Genomic DNA, 21,043 nt, shown 5'->3' with positions numbered 1-21,043 from the left:
GAAAACAGAAGCATAACAAACACAGTCATGGCGTAGCACAAAGTTAAATGGATTTGGACAGCTGAGATGGAGGACCAGATCAGCTTGTCGATTTGTGGCAACAGCACGAGTGTTTATATCATGTGTCCTGTAAAACATCAAAACCAAAACCAGAATCATTCCAAACACGATCATCGCAATTTCTACCTACCTATCGTCCACATGTTTATTCTGAAGTCGAGAGATTTTGCGAGATTTCCCATGTTCACAGTCAGGACTCTGGTTGAATATCTGTGGTGTGCTCACCTCCATGTCATCCAAGATGTTCTTGTCTTTCTTTCTTCAGTTGAAAAGAAATTAAGATTTTTGATGTAAACATTCCAGGATTATTCTCCTTATGGACTTCAATGGCCTACAGATGGATGAAGGTCAAAATTACAGTTTCAGTGCAGCTTCAAAGGGCTTTAAACGATACCAAGTATCGAGGAATAAGGGTCTTATCTAGCGAAAAGATTGGTCTTTTTTTCTTCAAAAAGCTTACGCTGTATGTCCTATGCCTTCCCTATTCTACTTACGGAACAAACGCGGCGCCAGATTCATTTTTTTTCTATAAGTAGAATAAGGAAGGTGTAGAACACACATCTTAAGCTGTATTGACAATTTTTTGATGTCAAATTGACGTCAATTTTTTATTTTAATTTGACGTCCACACACTGATGTCAAATTGCCGTCAATTTTTTTATGTCAAATTGACGTCAATTTTTTGTCAATTTGACGTCAATTTTTTGTCAATTTGACGTCAATTTTTATGTCAATTTGACATCCATACACTGATGTCAAATTGACGTAATTTTTTTTGTCAATTTGACGTTAATTTTATGATGTCAATTTGACGTCCACACACTGATGTCAAATTGCCGTCAATTTTTTATGTCAATTTGACGTCAATTTTTTATGTCAATTTGACGTAAATTATGTCAATTTGATGTCAATTTTATGACGTTAATTTTATGATGTCAATTTGACGTCCACACACTGATGTCAAATTGCCGTCAATTTTTTTATGTCAAATTGACGTCCACACACTGATGTCAAATTGATGTAAATTTTTTGATGTCAAATTGGCGTCAATTTTTTTTATGTCAATTTGACGTCCACACACTGATGTCAAATTGATGTAAAATTTTTTATGTCAATTTGACGTCCACATACTGATGTCAAATTGATGTTAATTTTTTTTGTCAATTTGACGTCCACATACTGATGTCAAATTGACGTAAATTTTTTGTCAATTTGACGTAAACTTTTTGTCAATTTGACGTCCACACACTGATGTCAAATTGGCGTAAATCTTTTTAATGTCAATTTGACGTCCACATACTGATGTCAAATTGATGTTAATTTTTTTGTCAATTTGGCGTAAATTGTCAATTTGACGTAAATTATGTCAATTTGACGTAAATTATGTCAATTTGACGTCAATTTTATGATGTCAATTTGACGTCCACACACTGATGTCAAATTGACGTCAATTTTTTGTCAATTTGACGTCCACATACTGATGTCAAATTGACGTAAATTTTTTGTCAATTTGACGTCCACACACTGATGTCAAATTGACGTCAATTTTTTGATGTCAAATTGACGTCAATTTTCAATGTAAAATTTGTCAATTTGTTTGTCAAATTGACGTCCACAAACTGATGTCAATTTGACGTCAATTTTTTGTCAATTTGACGTCCACATACTGATGTCAAATTGACGTAAATTTTTTGTCAATTTGACGTCCACACACTGATGTCAAATTGACGTCAATTTTCAATGTAAAATTTGTCAATTTGTTTGTCAAATTGACGTCCACAAACTGATGTCAAATTGATGTCAATTTTTTTATGTCAATTTGACCTCCACACACTGATGTCAAATTGACAGCAATTTTTTATATACCATATATATACCATATTACTGTATAAATATATAATATTTTTTCTTCATCTTTATTTCCTCACTTAAGTTGGCTTTATTCCCTTTGTTACTGAAAACCCCTAGCATAAAACATACAAAAAAGGTGATCACAGGCTTAATGATTCACTGGTGCGTTTCGATACTGATGAAGCCAGTAGCTAATTTTCTAACTAATTATATGGTCGAGTCACCCAGGTGTGTGAGCATATGTGCGGTGTGCATATGTTCTGGTTTGTGTTTGTGGATGTGCTGTGCTGCTGAAGCACCTTGACTAGGGTGGAGGTCTCTAGCAGACTGCCAGCATCTGCTGCACTTCAACACCGCCCTGCCCAGACACCATGAGTGAAGGTGCAGGTATAGCCATCAATTAGATTTTAACAAATGACTTTCTAAGTGCATTACCTAGCAGCTGCTAAATCGGTCAACCCCTCCCTTTCCCCATCTCGGAAGGGACAGCAGAGAAAAAGAGGGAGATAAGAGCAGAACTTTTTTTCTCCCTTCTTTTCCACAGTGTTTTGTTCCACATCACGGCCAGCTGCTTGTAAAGTCAGCTATGGCCAGGGGCGCCGAACGGTGGATCGAGAGGGGGGGACCTAACCACATCTCTGGGGGCCGAAACGGGAGGTAGGGACACGGAGACACGTACTAGAGACCATGTCCACCCCAGGCTAAGGTCGTAAAGGCCACTCGCTTTCTCCCTTCCTCTTTCTCAATCTTCGTTTAAAGGGATAGTTCACCCAAAAATAAAAATTCTGTAATCATTTACTCACCCTCATGTCATTTAACTTCATTCAAAGGACTTTCTTTCTTCTGCATCATGAGAGTATCATAAAACTATATTACAAGCAGTGTTAATATTTTCACCAAAATTGATGGAAATGTTCATTAACAAAGTGTTTTTATGATTTTGTCAACAATAAGATGAGATGAAAAACATGCAACATGATGATGATGATAAACTGAATTAAAACATGCTACTGAGCAAAATAAAATAAAAAAAAGATAATACTGCAACTAATTTTTAAAGAATAAAATGAACTCCGCTAAACTGAAGTGCTTTGCTAGGAAGTTAATTAATTCATCCAAACAAACCATATGAAGTATATGAGATTATTCAAATATAGTCATGTCACAACTGTTGTGAATGTGCTCTTTCGGTAACAACCCACTAAAACACATTAATATAAATAACTAAAGCATAAAGAATTCATAACATTGTTTTACAATAGTGTACTAATTTTAATAAACAGACCAAAATTTAAGTTGTTACTCAAAATTTTTACATCTGCCCTAGCTCAAATTGTGAGAAGCAGAGAATGAATCTCTCTTTTAAATGAAATCTTTTCAGTGAATCAATTGAGTCAATTGAAATCAACTGAAAGATTAGATCTCAAATCTGATACATTTTTTTAGTTAAATTTAACAATCTGGTCACAGTGGTTAACAGCTCACTGGAGGAGAAGATCAGTGAAAAACAACTTTAAAAAAACTTAAAACTTAAGTTCTTAAGTCTTAAAAGTTACCACAGCCTCACTTTTTCCCTGAGAAGAACAACACATGCTAATTCTTCCTCTGTCAGTCAATTCATTTAAAGCATATTCACACAAACGCTGCCCTTCAGAGCCATATATAACTTGTGAACTTTTCTCATCTTTCACTTTGTGGTACCTCTCCATTTCCCTTGGAGGCATTACAGTGTGACACCAGCAAAAGTTCAACTGCTTTCACTTTATCACAAGCTTCTGAATCACACACTACTTTCAGTCATGGCAATATAGCAGGAGTGATTCAATCAAAATGACACGTTGCCATAAGCTTCCATAGACACGCAAAGCCCAATGGTGAAAACTGCTGTCGTGAAGGCCATATTTCAGTCTTGTTATCGTCTTTGAATGATTTCACCAAAATGTTTTTGTGCCACTAATGGCACTGTAGGAAGCACTTAAAAGCTTGCCAGTATAAATTCTGTGACATTCAGAACTGAACTCCAACCTCTGAAAGCTTCCTTTTTTACTCTTTAGAAAGACATTCTGTGACGGTGACTGAGACTTTGCTATTTGTTTGCGCAATGACAGTGAGAATTCCTGTTATGTTTCTCCAAAAGTATAACAGTATAAGTATAACTTGTGACGGAGACCTGGGTTGTCATGGTTTGTGACATAGGCTACAGGTAAAAATTCTTCCCACGATAACGATAAAGCCTAGTCGACGACGTTTTTCTGTGTGCGATCCATTCGCAGCTCACGTGCAGTGCGAAAACAACTGGCAGAAAGGCAGATGTGAAGCTGAGGAGGAGTTTATTGCTAAATAAAATAAAGTAAGGAGCTAACTCTACTATCTGGAACTTGTACACACAGATATTTTTCACTTGCCGAACACTGAATGAGCTCTTGAGAGATTCGCTCCCTGTCAAGTGATCTGTAAAGCGCACTATTTCAGTTCATCTCAATGAATGCACAAACCCGATTCCAAAAAAGTTGGGACACTGTACAAATTGTGAATAAAAACAGAATGCAATGATGTGGAAGTTTCAAATTTCAATATTTTATTCAGAATACAACATAGATGACAAATGTTTAAACTGAGAAAATGTATAATTTTAAGGGAAAAATAAGTTGATTTTAAATTTCATGGCATCAATACATCTCAGAAAAGTTGGGACAAGGCCATGTTTACTACTGTGTGGCATCCCCTCTTCTTTTTATAACAGTCTGCAAACGTCTGGGGACTGAGGAGACAAGTTGCTCAAGTTTAGGAACAGGAATGTTGTCCCATTCTTGTCTAATACAGGCTTCTAGTTGCTCAACTGTCTTAGGTCTTCTTTGTCACATCTTCCTCTTTATGATGCACCAAATGTTTTCTATGGGTGAAAGATCTGGACTGCAGGCTGGCCATTTCAGTACCTGGATCCTTCTTCTACGCAGCCATGATGTTGTAATTGATGCAGTATGTGGTCTTGCATTGTCATGTTGGAAAATGCAAGGTGTTCCCTGAAAGAGACGACGTCTGGATGGGAGCATATGTTGTTCTAGAACTTGGATATACCTTTCAGCATTGATGGTGCCTTTCCAGATGTGTAAGCTGCCCATGTCACACGCACTCATGCAACCCCATACCACCAGAGATGCAGGCTTCTGAACTGAGCGCTGATAACAACTTGGGTTGACCTTGTCCTCTTTAGTCCGGATGACATGGCATCCCAGTTTTCCAAAAAGAACTTCAAATTTTGATTCGTCTGACCACAGAACAGTTTTCCACTTTGCCACAGTCCATTTTAAATGAGCCTTGGCTCAGAGAAAACGCCTGCGCTTCTGGATCATGGTTAGATATGACTTCTTTTTTGACCTATAGAGTTTTAGCCGGCAACGGCGAATGGCACAGTGGATTGTGTTCACCGCAATGTTTTCTGGAAGTATTCCTGAGCCCATGTTGTGATTTCCATTACAGTAGCATTCCTGTATGTGATTCAGTGCCGTCTAAGAGCCCGAAGATCACGGGCATCCAGTATGGTTTTCCGGCTTTGACCCTTATGCACAGAGATTGTTCCAGATTCTCTGTATCTTTGGATGATAATATGACCTGTAGATGATGATAACTTCAAACTCTTTGCAATTTTTCTCTGAGAAACTCCTTTCTGATATTGCTCCACAATTTTTCACCACAGCATTGGGGGAATTGGTGATCCTCTGCCCATCTTGACTTCTGAGAGACACTGCCACTCTGAGAGGCCCAATCATGTTGCCTGTTGACCTAATAAGTTACAAATTGGTCCTCCAGCTGTTCCTTATGTACATTTAACTTTTCCGGCCTCTTTTTGCTACCTGTCCCAACTTTTTTGAAATTGTAGCTCTCGTGAAATCCAAAATGAGCCAATATTTGGCATGACATTTCAAAATGTCTCACTTCAAAAATTTTTATGTTATCTATATTCTATTGTGAATAAAATATAAGTTTATGAGATTTGTAAATTGCATTCCTTTTTTATTCACAATTTGTGCAGTGTCCCAACTTTTTTGTAATCGGGTTTGTATTTGACGCACAGTTAATACATTTGAGTCGCCCACCTTGCCGTCGCTTTGCTGTGATGGCTCAAGCCCCGTTCACACCGCCAGCGACACACTCAAAGAGAGAGTGAGAGAGTCTTATACCACGCAGAATTCACATGTTACATGTAAATTATATTCTTTGTTGTATTTTCCTGTAAAAATAATGGAGTCCATTTGGAATTATTCAGTCTTTAAGAACAAGCAGAAACTAATACACAAACGGCAACCTCATTGGTTGGCGCTTGTTTGTTTGTTTTACAGAAACACAGAATGACCAACAATGTCTTAAGCACCACCACCAGTCCTGAGTTCAGTTAAAATGACAAATATGCGTTCATACGTTTTCAACCATGCATGGCTAAAGTTTTAGTTCTAATTACTAAGTTTATTAAAAATCATTAAATAATGTTTGATTATTTGCACTCTTGTAATTTTGTAAACTATCTGAAGACCATGAGAGTATGAGAGTATGAATAAATACAGAATCTGTTTACATTTTAAACTTGTAATTGATTTCAATTATTATTGTGTGATCTGCACAAGTGAGAAAAATAATACATCCTAGAAGTTCACAGAAAAGTTCAAGAAATGCAGAAGTGCTCAAGTTAGCAGAAAAGTAATAGTGACAAAAGGTGTCTGAACAGGTGAAATTGGAGGTTCATGTCATAAAATACTATTCTCACTGCTGTTCAAAATGTATAGAAGCAATTGAAAACCTGATTCATTGTAGTAAAAGGACATACTCATTGTTTTTTAATAAATCACAGTATGTAAAGATTTTGTATGACCTTGTGACCCATTAGTTGTCTGAATTAAATTAAAAGTAATTTAGTCTTGAATAGAGTGTTTAATTGTCTTGTTTGGTATGTTTAAGGTTTGTACAAGTGAGTTTACATTTTATGGTTATTAGCTTTAGCAATAGAGAAAAAACAATAAAAACGTCTTTAAAGTAAAAGTGAACATTTTTGAGTGAAACAGGATAAGTCACAAGAAAATATCAGAGCTAGACTTTATTTTATTAATTTGGAATTGACTGAATCTTGAAAAATGTGGGTGTTTCATATAAAAATGAAGGGCGACTGAAACAGGTTTGCAAAAACAATGACTATACAATTAGCTATTTGAAAAAAGAAAAGGAATGTTTTTTTTCAGAAAAAAAAAAACAAGTTATTACATTTTGATGAAAGATTATAAAGTCAAATTACATTTTTCTTGAGAATAATATTGTCATAGCTAGGGTTGCAAAATAAAGATGAAATGGGATATAAATGCAGCAGTCTCTCAGCAGTCTCTGGGTCACGGTGAATGAAATCATGAGAATCACGCCTTCTCATTTGTCCAAAAAAACAAACAAACAAAAAAACCTCTTCCTGGCTTCAATGCGCCTGGAAAGAGTGAATGCACGACTGAAGAGAGTCATCTTCACTAGCTCTGCCCGCATGCCTTAATGTAAGAATCTCATAAAGTAGCGTTATGATAACCTTCATTTAACTGGCATAAGTATTGATATGTAGGCTAAAGCTTGGGACTGTCAATAAGCCTGACATGGCTGACTTGTTTTGATTTTAACGTTGTTATAGTTATTTCCACTGAACATACTTTTTATTCCAAATACAACTTGTATAACGCTAACATAACCATTTTGCCAACGAATACAACTTTAGTTGAGCTCTACTACACTATATTGTCAATTACATAATGAAACAGTTTGCTTTTACACACACAAGATGTTCTGTGCAATTTCATAAAAATCTGCGCAGATTTAGCGCACAACTCAATTCAATGTGAATATTAAATAGGCTATAGCTGAATTGAGCAGCACCTGCGCATTTCTGGCTCAGGCTACTTCAACACAACCATCACTAAGCAACAAATAAAGGAGCATTGGTTTGTTTACTTTGAAAGGAATAGCGCAAATCCAAGAAACATAATAATGTGGAGTAAATAACCCCAGTGTAAAATGGAAAGAACCACCTGATAACAATGATGCACATCTGCCAATTTTAGCAGACCCTGGCCAGATATAAACACTGATTTTACAGCAGCGATGAAAATGAGTAAACGACCGTTGAAACTAATGTTACGCTTCAAATAACGATTGTATTACATTGTTATATCAGTAGGTGGCGACCAGTGACTTTTAAAAAGTACTTGATAGAGATCCATTAAAAAACTCTGTACAAATTAAGTTTTCATTCATTAATTTCAAACATTTTTTTACACAATAAATTAATTTAAAATAAATATTTTTAATAACATTTAAGACATTTATAAATAGATTTATAACATTAAATAGAACTTTTTGTCAGAACCTCAAGTAAATTACATTTTTGTTTTGTTGTTGTTGTAGTTTTCTTTTAAATACAGATCATGGTTCTGACTCTGAAAACAAAGCATTAGACAACTAAACAAAACTAAACTGATGCTGGTTAAACTCCATTCACACATTTCCATCGGATTGGACTTCGTTCAGAGGGACACAACTGATCACGCATCATGTTAGTTTTCTTTATTTTGCAAAAAGCATAACATTTTGTTTTTACTCTGAGTGTACACAAATAAAAGAAGATATTTCACAGTTTAAAATGGAGTATAACTAACTCTTAATTGTATGTGCAAAATTGACTGAGTATTTTGAGTATCTTTCATACTGATAAGAAAAAAACAAGGTGGTATCGCCGGCGCAACCGCCGGCTCGAGGGGGTTTAATATGTTGACAGGAAACAAAATTGGTGAGAGAAGGCAGATGGGATTCGGAAAATTCCATGAGCCTGGACTCAAACCGAGGATTTTTTGTATGCAACTGCACCAGAGGTCAGCGCACTGTCCACAAAGCCATCGTGAAGTGCGAGAATGGCCCAATTTGATAAATATTAGAAACTCGTACAGAATTCGACGGCAAATATACAGCTGCAGTGACTTACAAGATGCAGATTTTATTCTCTGTGGATGGACTTTAACCAGCATCAGTGTAAATGTTCAATTTTTGCCTTTTTAGAATCTCATAGGGGTGGGGGAACAGAATTCAGTGGCAAATATACAGCTGTTGAAATCTGTTCCCACCACCAAATGATGAGAGATATTGATGCAGTGACTTAAAAGATGATGATTCTATTCTCGAATCTCATAGGGATGGGGGAACAGAATTCGATGGCAAATATTCCGTTTAACCAGCATCAGTTTAAATGTTCATTTTTTGCAATTCAGTTCAATTCTTTTTTAGGAAAGTAGCGATTCTTCTGGGGAAAAGTAGCTATTCTTTTTTGAAAATGTAGCGATTCTTTTTTTTAAGAAAGTAGCGATTCTTTTATGAAAGTAGTGAATCTTTAGAAAATGTAGCGATTCTTTTTGGGAAAAGTAGCGATTCTTTTTCTTTTCTTTTTGAAAATGTAGCGAGTCTTTTTGAGGAAATGTAGCAATTCATTTTGGGAAAAGTAGCGATTCTTTTGGGGAAAAGTAGCAATTCTTTTTGGAAATGTAGCAATTCTTTTTAAGAAAGTAGCAATTCTTTTTATGAGTTGCGATTCTTTGTATGAAAGTAGTGATTCTTTTTGAAAAATGTTACGAGTCTTTTTGAGGATCCGGAAAATTGCACAAGCCTGGACTCGAACCTCGGGGGGGGATTCTATCATGTGAGTTTAACCAGCATCAGTTTAAATGTTTGCCTTTTTAGAATCTCATGGGAGGTGGGGAACAGAATTCAACGGCAAATATACAGCTGTCAAAACTCTCACAGCGCATTATGGGTATTCTGTAGCCGTTGAGCCGAGCGCACATCTGTTGTACACTCGTTTTTGTAGTGCATTGTGAAATGAGTGCACTCGATAACATCCACTATGGTTTCAGACACCACTACAAATGGCTGTCCCTTCAAATAAGGCCCTATTTAAGAATATAGGGAGCAATTTTGGACACAGCCTAGGTCAGGATACACATGGCAGGGAAAAAGAAAAGAACCAAACCAAAAAACAATGAATAACACATAATCCTGACAAACATGTACATTTACAACAATACTAGGAATGTGCTATCTATTTAAATTATCTATTTATCTGTCGGTCTATATATTGGTCTAGGCTGTCAATGGGATGTGAAATTTTCACACTTTTTTATCCATGCATGTAACTGCCTTTTGACCTCTTACTGAATACAAGGCCAGTAGTGATCTGATTACAATCCCTGTGTTGACGTGTTGTTCAGGAATTATATGTGGCATCCCCCAGGCATCTTCCACTGAAAAGCTGTCTTTTACTTCTTCTCTCCACTATTCGCATTAATAATAAAAAGAATTAAATAAAACACAAGTCACATACAAATCACAGATTCATTAAATAATAAACATCTCATCTCTGGATTGAAGGCTGGCTCAACATGAGATTCTGTGGAGAGCCTTTTATTCAGTGAGCGAGTTTGCAGATCCTTCATGTGTGTGCTAGACTTACACACCCCAGCTTTTGTTTACTGATAGAATTAGTGTGGAAATTCATTTCCACTGCACAGACAGTGTGGCCTCACCTTTGAGTCTGTCTCGCTGTTTAGAATGTGATAAAGAAGAACTTAATTAAATAATTTATAATGTTTTTTTTTTAGTTTTTTTTTTTTTTATAATTATAAGCCTTCATTTTGTTTCTTTAACTCACAAACTTTTTCATTACAATTTTAATGCATAAGCCTCAGGCATCAAACACATCAAGATTGGTGGTTAAATAATTAGATGGTGGCCCACATTACGTACATTACAATTTTAGGACATGCTTCATGCTGTCCAATTAGCCAAAAATATGGCACTCAACAGCACCCTGCTCCTCCACTCTCACCTGTCTTCAGGGTGATGAATCATCCCCCCCACCCTGACTTTAAATATATATATGAGAGCAGTTTTCCACCCATTTAGCACTGGGTGGAAAATCCTGAGTCTTAAACTGTCTACTTAAACTGCTAGAAAAGGACAAATACACTTTTTAACACAAATACTCACTGTTTACACTCACATATGTGAAGTGTGGAATTGAAATAACGGTTTTGACATGCTTTTCCCAGTGAGGTGGTGTTATTTCTGGCACCAGCTGACTTCTTGGGTCATTTGGGGTGTGCTTTTAATGCCTGTGCAGAGTTCATTAGGAAAACCACTAATGGAGAAGCCATTATTGAAGAGCACAGTTTTAAAGAGACCTCAGAGACTGGCATAACAGTTACTTTAGCTGTACATACAAGACACAGAAAGCAAACTAAATATTCTAATGATGGAAGCAGTAAGTGATTTGTGCTTAAAATGCTTAATTCAGATGGAGTAAATTATATTTTATACAATGCAGCAACTTTCAGCATATTTCCTATAACATTGTCTGCCATGTTTACGTTTTACGTAGTGTAGGAAAGAGACATTAACCATGTGAGACCCCATTAGAGTGATCAGACTGAAAAGGATTTCTAGAAACGCGATTTTAATCAAACTACATATTTAGCTCAAAACAGAATTGTAAAAAAAATGCCTTTTTTTGCTAAATATGATCAGATTCCAATCAGATATGCGCAAAAATCAGATTTAGACTGAAAATCTGAACAAGGCTTAAGGGGCCGTTCACACAGAACGTGTTTTTCCATTCCAATGCACTACTTTTCCATTGTTTTTATAAGTAAACGCGCTAGATGGACGTGCAAAACCATTGCGTTCATGTCTTGCTTCTTTTGCAGCATCTCACGCATGACATGGAGTATTAAAATCGCGGCACTAAAGTTAAAATCAGTTCAAATTTTAAAAAACATGTCTCAAGACCTTGTGTTTTTTCCCCATTCCACTGCCCGTGTCTCGCGTTTTTCAAAGCAAAAACGCTTTCTGTGTGAACAAGCCCTAAGAGTGCTTTAGTGGTGGGGATTTTTTTGCAGGTTACATCAATTTACCAGTAAGTGGTGACAAATTACTTTCTGTTACTTTCTGTTAAGTGATTAATTGAATAATTTCATGAAAATGAAAAGTCTTTCAACAACACAGATTAATTCAGAAACTAAACAAGTGTCTTTAACTCCCTGAGGTCTGAAAACACGCCGGCGCGTTTTGCAGGATTTTTTTCACATTGCAGCAAAACAGACTTAAAATATTCCATAATTTCTTGTCATAGAGACATAAGTAATATATCAATTGAAACTATAGAATGTCTTCTTTTATTTGTGTACACTCAGAGTAAAAACACAATGTTGTGCTTTTGGTAAAATATAGAAAACTAACATGATGCGTGATCTCTCGTCTCCCTCTGAACAAAGTCCAATCTGATAGTTCTCAGAAAATGAACTATAACTTATGAATACTAATGACAAAGAAATGACAATTATGTCTAAAGAAACATTGAAATTTCAGGTTTTAAATTGTGCAAGTCAAATCGAAAACAAACATTCTGTGTTTATGTAATCTGTATGAAAAGAGAGCCATGTCAGAAGTCCGAGATTCAGCTCATTACCCGCTAATGCGGCCACGCCCACGGAGCCAGCGCTATTCAGACGCAAATTCAGAGGCAATACATGTATACATCGTCTCAATCGTGTATTTATTGTCTTGAAAAGTGTTTATTTGGATGTTAAAGCCATGGTTAGCGATCTCTAGAAGACATGCCGTTAGTTCCTAGTTCCTTTTCTTCTTTATATGAATTTGTGGCCTAAAGGTGTACAGAGTGCCCTCCGACTGCAAGTATGAATTGAAAACACAGTATCCAGCACTCATAGTGATGACAATAGATATTACTTCTCAGTATAGAAAATTGACATAAATATATAAGAATCAATCAATATTCCTCCAAATGTGCATGCTTTTAAGCTAAAAGCCTATATGAATTTCCATAGAGGTAACATAACAACTTTGCATCACAGAAATACATTATATTTTAAAGAATATAATAGAATACCATTATTTTAAATTGTAATAATATTCCACAGTATTGTTGTTTATGATGAGCTGAGACATTATTACAGAGGGTTTTTTCACAGCCTACCTGACTGAAAGGCCTCATTAATATGCAAGTCATTTCAGGTCATTATTATGTGATTCGTTTGTCTTCTCAGGTGTAAATGGCCCATTATTCATGAAGATTCACATGTTTTGTTTCCTGACAAAAAGTGTCTTACAAAAACTAAATCAATATATTGTTTTATATGAAGGAGTAGGCAGCATAATTTTTACATAATTCTGAAGCAAAAACTCTAGTCTACAATCTCCAATACCCAGAAGTCTTGTTAACACAGATTTAATATACTTTTTTTGGCCTCATTTCAGTGACTTAAGTTTTTTGTTTTTTCAATAACCACGCATAAACATTATTCCTTCAAAAATACAAACATGTACATACATTTCACATATTATTGTAGCCTAGTTTGTGCTGAATACAGTGTAATGACACTTTTGTCATTTATATGTTTATGAACAACTGAAAAAAGCACAAATGTCAGGACATGTCAAAACTTCTCCAAGCCCCAAATCAGCCTCAGACTCCAGAGGGTTAAAGGGGGTGGGGTCTAATGCTATTTCATGCATTCTGACTTATTTACACTGTTAAAGAGTTGGATTTCTCATGCTAAACATGGCCAAAGTTACAAAACACAAGTTGAACGTATAAAAATTTGGTGCCACTTCCGATTCCTTTCTATATTAATAAATATCCTGACGTATCCCAGCTTTATAGGGTTCAATGAATATGAGTTGAAGAAAGTGCTTCCATCCATTTAAAATATGTACTCCACATGGCTCCGGAGTGTTAATAAAGGCCTTATGGAGCGAAACGATGCGTTTGTGTAAAAAAAAAAAAAAAACATATTTAATGAAGTCAAATATCGAGCTACCGCCAGACCACCATCCGTATACGGCTTATGAAGAAAGTGTAAACTGGCGTTGTGTCAATTACGTTTTTTTTCCATAAGTTTAATAGGGAAGGCGTATGACGTAGCGTAAGTTTTGTGAACTGCAAGAGTTTACACTTTCTGCATACATTGAATACGAAAAGTGGTTTGGTGGAGGCTCGATACTTGACTTCATAACTTGTACAAACGCATCGCTTCACTTCAGAAAGCCTTTATTACCACTCCGGAGCCATGTGGAGCACATATTTATGATGGATGGATGTGGATTGAAGCTTTTTCTTTATCTCATACTCACTGAACCCTATCACTGCCATTATAAAGCCCAGATGCATCAGGATATTTATTAATATTTCTTCGATTATGTTCATCAGGAACAAGAAAGTCATAGGCTATACACCTAGGATGGCTTGAGGGTGAGTAAAGCTTGTGTTAATTTTCATACGAAAGTGAACTAATCCTTTAAATTAACTATCACAATAAGGATAAAGTCGTGTCTGATCGTTGCAATCACTTTTTATTGGTTAAAATGAATGGAGAATATCTTGTGTTTTTCAGTGGCTGCTCGAGCCCTCAGGATCTGTGCTTATGGTTTTATAAACAAGGCCCAGTTCTACGCTGGATTTACAGATTGTATGAAATTGAAAGAAGGAGCGGTCACAGCGATAATGATCCCGGTCATGAGTCAGAACCGCAGGTGGTAAGTAAAACTGCATTAAAATGTCTGTTTTGTTGGCAATAGGCGCCTAAGTGCATATAATGTAAACAATTTTGTAAATTATTTTATTTTATTTGGAACAAAAGCTCTTTTGTATTCTTTTTTTATATCATTATAGTTTATAGAATACAAATAGACAGTTTTAGTTATTAAAAGCAAGTGATCTAAAAACACAATTAGCATATAGTTTCAGCATATTTATTATTATAAACTGTATTAAAAATTTTATTATAAAAATGTAAAAAGTAATTTAATGACTCAAATTAACTGCCTGACCTTGTGTAAAATCCCTCTTTACAAACCCTCCATTTACTGAATGTGCTCCTTCCACTTATTTTCATTATGTCTCAAATGATTTCAGCTCAAAACAATGTATGACTCAGGAGTATTTGTCTGTGTGAAACGGTTGTTGTGTGAAACATGGGGCGCACAAAAGCTCTAAAGTGTCTGTGATTTTACAGAGCTGTCGTCAACACTGAGACCATTTTAAAAACACAAGTGCATTGAACGCACCCTGTCACCTTGGTTACACACATCAGCTTTGTCCACTGACTGGGAGAAGTGAGACGATTAAAATTGAGCACATTAAAAACAGTCTTGAAAAAAACGACACCACATCCTGAGAAGACAGGAAGGATCACAGTGACTTTTCACAAGTTGATGTGGCAAAAAAAAAAAAAAAAAAAAAACACTGAACCCAGATGCAGTGTTAATTTAATTAAAATTACAAATGTGCAATTTCTTGTATGAGTCATACAGTTCATGATGCAGAAGCTGTACAAAAGGCAGATGGTCAACACATGGGGTGATTTGAGCTGTCACTCCAAATGTGCATGGCTGCTACCCCTATTGGTACTCTGAGGAATAACACCCAAAACCAGAGAGAACAATCCCTGAATGCTTCCCCCGACTCCTGTGACCCCCTTCGACCAGGCTGCATGCCTTTCTCCCCACTCTTCTCGCATGGCACTTATAACCCCTCTTGCGTCCCCCACTGAGAGTAGCTTAGGTCATTACAGTGTGCTGTCAAAACCTGTGACTGCTCTGCGTCAAAGGACTAGGGGTAAGAGAAGCACAGTCTTCATGTTTTCTGCCTCCTTATTCCCCCTCCCAAAGCTGACCTCTCACCGTGTTTTGTAGCTACTTTCACAGTGGGTTCCATTAAGGGCAAAAGGTATAGGGGTACACGGAATGCACGGATATGGACAACAGGTCAGGATCAGGATTTATACAGCAATCTTATAATGATTTCCAAAACATCCCAGCTTGTTTAGGTTTTGAAAAACCTAAAATGCATTTTGTTCTCATAATGTCTCAAATTTCATTCAGGATTCAGGCCTCATCATAACACAGAAACTGCGCTTGTTAAAATTACAAATGACTTACTTTTAGCTTCTGACCAAGGCTGTTTCTCAATACTAGTTTTACTTGATCTCAGTTCTGCGTTCAACACTATAGATCATAAAATAGTCTTAGATTGACTACAATATTACATTGGTATTAAAGGATTAGTTCACTTTCAAATGATAATTTTCTGATAATTTACTCACCCCCATGTTATCCAAGATGTTCATGTCTTTCTTTCTTCAGTCAAAAAGAAATTAAGGTTTTGATGAAAAAAATTGTGGATTTTTCTCCATATAGTGGACTTCAATGGAGCCCAAACGGTTGAAGGTCAAAATTACAGTTTCATTGCAGCTTCAAAACTTGATCCACATGATCCCAGACGAGAAATAAGGGTCTTATCTAGAAAAAACATTGCTCATTTTCTATTTTGTTTTTTTAATTATATACATTTTAACCATAACTGATCATCTTTAATTAGCTCTCTTCTTCTTCTTCTCTATTAGAATTCCAGCAGTGTAGACGCTGCTGAGTATATTACTGCCCTCCACAGGTCAGAGTTTGAACTAAACTGTCATATACAATATGCTAGTGCAAGTATATAACAATTAGTTCAAACTTTGACCTGTGGAGGGCAGTAATACACTTAGCAGTGTCTACACTGCCGGAATTCTAATAGAGAAGAAGAAGAAGAGAGCTAGTTCAAGATCAGCAATCTCTAGATAAGACCCTTATTCCTCGTCTGGGATCGTGTAGAACGCTTTGAAGCTGCAATGAAACTGTAATTTTGACCTTCAACCGTTTGGGCTCCAATGAAGTCCACTATATGGAGAAAAATCCTGGAATGTTATCATCAAAAACCTTAATTTCTTTTTGACTGAAGAAAGAAAGACATGAACATCTTGGATGACATGGAGGTGAGTAAAAACACTGATACTCATATGTTACAAAAATAGCCTTCTTCCACCTCAGAAACATTGCTAAGCTATGAAATATGTTATCGGTTTAAAATATAAAATTAAAGTAAAATACAAGTTACATGTTTCAATTATGAACTATATTAATAGATGGGACTATAGAAGTGAAATGCAGAGAAGATGAGAGTACTTTTGTGTTTCTTATTCTTTTCTATTATCACTGTCAACAAAGAAATAAATGACAAAAATAATACTAAAATCACAAAAAAACAAAATCCTGAGTTTTGGTTAAACCCCTGAATCATGGCCTAGCTTCCAAAACAGTAAAAAAAAAAAAAAAAAAAAAAAAAGATATTGCACACATTACACAACTAGTACTTCTTGTAATATAAGATATGACCAATCCAAACTGCCATCTGAGCAACAGCTGCACCTTTATCAAGGTTACGTGAGGAGAGTCCTTATAAATTGGCAGTTTCTCATTAAGTGTAATGTCAGCCCACTCAACAGGCGTGCAAACATAAGATGAGTCCAACAGAATGGCAGGCTTTCCTGTGCAGAAATAAGAACCAAGAGTAGGAGCATATCATAGAGGGATACATACTAATGACAAGAGTCTGAATATATCATCTCGTAACTGTCTGCCAAGGTCTGTCATTGTCTACCAGCCCTGCAGGATCTACCAGCCCACTGCAGTCACTGGATGAACTGAGTAGGAAGGAGACAGAGTGTAAACATACCGGAGCGAAACCCGGGGTGAAACCGCATCTGTCAGGAAAACTTTTAATGAGGGTTTAAATGCAACGTCACTCACGTTTTTCAAGAGGAGGATGGGGGAACCTGTAGAGATTGATTTAAAGGGATATATAAAATAATCATTTAGTCACTCTCATGTTGTTTCAAACCTTTCCTGAAGAAGATTTTTTGAAAAATGTCTCAGTGTCTTTATGTCCATACAATAATAAAGGGATCCAGTGTTGTTTGGAGCCCAACGTTCTTCAGAATATCTTCTCTTGTGTTCCACAGAAAAAAGAAAATCATACAGGTTTGATAAAAAGTTATAATGACAGCCAATTGAGTTTGTGCAAATAAGACATTTTCCTTGCTCTTCCATTGTTATAAAAAAATTTAGCCAGTATGGAGGGCAACAACTTGCGTAAGATAGTATCACGACTTATCGTGCACTTCATATTAGTTTAATACGCCTGACAGCTTACTTGAAATGAGTTTGAATCAGCTTGCTAACAAAGGCCTCAGAATGTGAGTGTTTTCATCCAAAATACTTTTCTGAAAGCCCTATAAATAGAGAGGCTTACGCTCCACTCTCTGCAGTTTTCAGCCAATGGAGGCTGATTCAGGCAGAGCTCCTTCAGTACTGTAAATGCCAGCAGTCTAATGCTCCCTTATGTCCTGCAGTTTTCGTTGCCCTCTGCTAATCTGCGTTTGGGGACTCAAAGTACACTTCTGCCTGTTCCAGAAAATCTACAATTGAAAAAGATAAGGGGAAAAAATGGGATATGACCTCCTAAGTGCAACATTTAACAGGTAAAAGCACACTATCAGGCTCATCAAATTTATTTCTAGTCCAAGTGATGAGTCATGTAGAAGTTGGCTAGTCACTTAGAGAGTTAAGAACTTAGCCAGCTGTGCCTCCTCCATTATGGCACCTGGCAGCCGCTGTGCCATGCCTCCGTCTGTTGGTAGCGCCAGGCTCTCTTTTTCTCGCCCAGTGCTACGGGGCACAGACTGCACAGGCCTGAGAATCCTGGCCCGAGGCCCGTCTCTCCCCGCCCTCCCTGCCGGTTCCCTTTATTATCTCATGGTATTCCTGTATTTGCCCTCTTCTCTTTAAAGGACTGCATTACTTCCACCTCCACAAACTTGTCAAAACCAATTTGCTCCCCTATTATCCCCTGAACTGATTTCGCAGTGACCTCCTCTCTCCCCCTCACTTGCTCACCCCTTTCTCCTCAACCCACTGCATCTCTCAACTGAAACCCCAACACGACCTGTGCTCCAACTAAACCGAACACCTCCCCCTTCCCAACAACTCAACCCAGCCTTCCTGAGTGGAGCTTTACCTGCACAGCGTCCATCTTCCTCCCTCACTAAACCACTTTTATCTGGCTTTACTCTACAGTCCTTTATCCTTCAGGTCATACTCTGGAATACAAAACAAAGGAAGAAGAAAACAACAAATGCAGAGTCTAGGGATACACACCAAACCTCCATAAACGCAAAGGGAACATAATATACTTGACAGACTATGATGGAAGCGCAGCTCTGTCACCCCTTCGTGGCCTCCCCTTCCGCCTCCCTTCAATTAACGTCTCACCAGTGACAACATGGAGGATCTTCATTAGGGGAGAATGCTCAATTATATCAGTTGATATTCGTTTCCAAAACTAATTATCCCAGTTGCATGGCATGGCTGACTGAGCCTGCCCCTGCCCCAGGGCGCAGCGGTTACTGATGTGACTTGGCTACAGTTGGGAGTTTGGCTCCACTCCATCCGTGCCTTTTCCATTTGCTCTAAAGTGGCTGAATACATACTCATTTAATTCTCACTTTTCGTCAGGTTTAGTCTGGCAAAAACACATACAAGCATATTAGCAGACTCTGATTGGCAGGTAATTGCTTGGCAGTTATGTAGTCATTTTCATTCTTTTGAACACCAGTGTTACTGTGTTTGTGATTATCGAAAACTAAAAATAAAAAAAAAAAAAAATTTTTATAACTGAAATAAAAATACATAATATCTGTGAAAATTTGAAACTAAAATTAAAATTTAAGCAATATCATGTCTCCTCAGCTAACTACAATGTAATAAAGAGCATAAATTGTAATTTTGGAGGCCTAAAATACTAGAACTAAAAATAAAAACGATTTAAAAATTGAAACTAAGCTAAAAATAAAAAAAATTTAAAATATGTGACCGTTGAGAACAAAACTGAAAATCTGAACTGTTTTAAAAAAAAATTAAAAAAACTATAGGCTAATATGTTGAACATAATAAAGAAATTTCATGACTCTCAACCTAACTAAAACAACATAAAAATGAAAATAAATGTAGTTTTATTACATGGTTTTCAAAAAACTTTGTCACTGTATTTACTTGGTAGCTCTAAAGACTATTACAAATTTAAAAGTAAACTAAAAATGAAAACTACAAAAACTAAACTGTAAAAAAATATATAATTAAAAATCAATCATAGCCATGTTGTTGTTGAACACAATGCTGAGCTGTTCACTTGACTATCGCGGACAGTGAAGCTGTTATTATTGTATTTAATTTCAGGTATTTTACAGGATTTCTATTCAATACAACAGATTAAATGACTAAATGAGGTATAATCAGATAGGAGTGCTGAAGCCGACTCACAGTGTGGAATATTTATGGGTACATTTACCATCAACATTCAGTGTGGCCCAGAGGGGGATGAGGAAAAAGAACCTATCATTTATGCTAGATGAGGGGAACATATTTGTTATTTTAAGGCAAATAAGCTCTTTTTTGCTCTTGTTTATTTATGATTTTCTCTGGATATGAACAGATCTGATTACGTGAATACCCTGAATGCAAAAATAAATCCTAAAAAGTACTTAAATGTAGTTGCTGAGAAAATGAAAAGGTTTAATTAGCTTTCTTGTGAAATCTCTGATACACAGCAGCTCATCTCACGTGAGTCAGATGTACCATCCTGCATACAACACTAATCTAAAATAATTATCACATGAGTAAAACCGTATAATTAAGCCTTTAAGAGTCACTGGTCTAAATCTTCAGTCGAAATGTCCTAGACTGAAAAAACCTGCTCTAAGAAAGCAGTTAATTGTGGAAACATAGTAAGTCGCCTGCAGTGACAAATGATTAATCACAGTCTAAAGTGTGAAACAAAATGTGTGGGGAAAAAAAAACATTTAATTAGACTTCCATTTCACCATGGTAAACGAATCTATAGATTTCATGTTAGATTAAAAGATTTTTTTTTTTTTTTTTGTTAGATTAAAAAAAAAAAAAAAAAAAAAGAGGCAGAGGCCTTGTACGCTTTGCAATACATAACTACATAAAAATGTGACATTCATTAAAAACTTTGCAGATGGCTTGTTTGCCAGGTACAACATTTCCTCAAATCAATTATATATATAAAAAAACTCAAGTCTCAAGTGTAAAGTTTATGACCTTGTGTCTCTTTTGTGGGTTTGCTCACATGCTAGCTGTATTAGCTCAC

Source organism: Chanodichthys erythropterus, chromosome 5 (genome assembly GCF_024489055.1).
Source record: "Chanodichthys erythropterus isolate Z2021 chromosome 5, ASM2448905v1, whole genome shotgun sequence".
Classification (NCBI taxonomy): domain Eukaryota; kingdom Metazoa; phylum Chordata; class Actinopteri; order Cypriniformes; family Xenocyprididae; genus Chanodichthys; species Chanodichthys erythropterus.
This window is presented reverse-complemented; position numbering follows the sequence as displayed.